Genomic DNA, 1288 nt, shown 5'->3' with positions numbered 1-1288 from the left:
ACACACAATAGGCTGCAGACCGTATTTCATCAAGCTGTAAGAGGAATTCATATTGATGAAAAGGGGCTGCCCAGTGTTCTAAGCTGACCCTCTTTTAAATAAAATCAGCGCCAACCAAGTAAGATGCAATCTACTTAAAACGGGAAATAAATGGCTCCCTCTACATTTTTTTTTTTTAGTTGGAGTCTCACTTTGTTGCCCAGGCAGGAATGGGCCACAAAGGTTCACCACATCCTCCACCTCTTGGCTCAGGCAATCCTCCTGCTTCAGCCTCCCGAGCAGCTAGTATTACAGGCATGCACCACTACACCTGGTTATTTTTTCATAGAGATGGGGTTTCACTATGTTGCCCATGCTGCTATCAAACTCCTGGGCTGAAGTAATCCTCTTGCTTCATCTTCCCAAACTGCTGGGATTACAGGCATAAGCCATTGAACCCAGTCATAACTTTAATTTTTTTTAATTAGCCAGGCATAGTGGCACACACCTGTAGTCCCAGTCACTAGAGAGGCTGAGGCAGGAGAATTGTTTGAGCTCAGGAGTTTAGGGCCACAGTGAGCTATGATCATGCCACTGTACTCCTGAGTGGGTGTCAGAGCAAAACTAGGTTTAAAAAATAAATTGACCAGAGGAGGGGGCACACCTCATCAACAAGGGTACCTGTGTAACAAACATTTATATATCTAATCCTGAATTGTACCCCACATATTTAAAATTAAAAATTAAATAAATAAGTAGATAAAATAAAACGGACTTTAAAATGATCTTTCCTAAGATAACTTCATGCTTTGCTTTCTCACTTCTCCAGCTCATCACTCGACATTCACTTCTTCAATAAGGACTTTGCTAACCATCAGTCAATCAGCTAACAAATGGTGTCCACTGTATTTCAGGCAAGGCACTAGGTTCCTGGGGTTCAGCAGAGAATTGGAAGAAATATGGTGAAATTCTAGCACAGTAAAAAAGAAATGGATGTGTAATGTGCCTCGTAGACGCTCAGTTCTTTATATATAAAAAAAGAGTAATCTCTGGCAGAGGTAATTAGCACAAGCATACAACACAGGAGAAGGCTTGGTATCATAAATACCTGAGACAGGCATAGTCCAGCCACCACACAGGACGTGAACAGGAGACGTGTAGGAGACAGGTCAGAGAGTTAGCCAGGTCACCCATAAGGAAATGACGCATCCTATGGGGAATTAAAGGGGAAGCCCTGCAGGGTTTGAAGATTGGAGAACAGACGAGTCTCAAGATGGGACTTAAACTGAAAACTAAACAAAATGTGTCC

Source organism: Carlito syrichta, unplaced genomic scaffold (assembly GCF_000164805.1).
Source record: "Carlito syrichta isolate Samal-C Ts95f unplaced genomic scaffold, Tarsius_syrichta-2.0.1 Scaffold304068, whole genome shotgun sequence".
Lineage (NCBI taxonomy): Eukaryota > Metazoa > Chordata > Mammalia > Primates > Tarsiidae > Carlito > Carlito syrichta.
The sequence above is the reverse complement of the archived record's forward strand: the minus strand, read 5'-3'. Positions refer to the sequence as shown.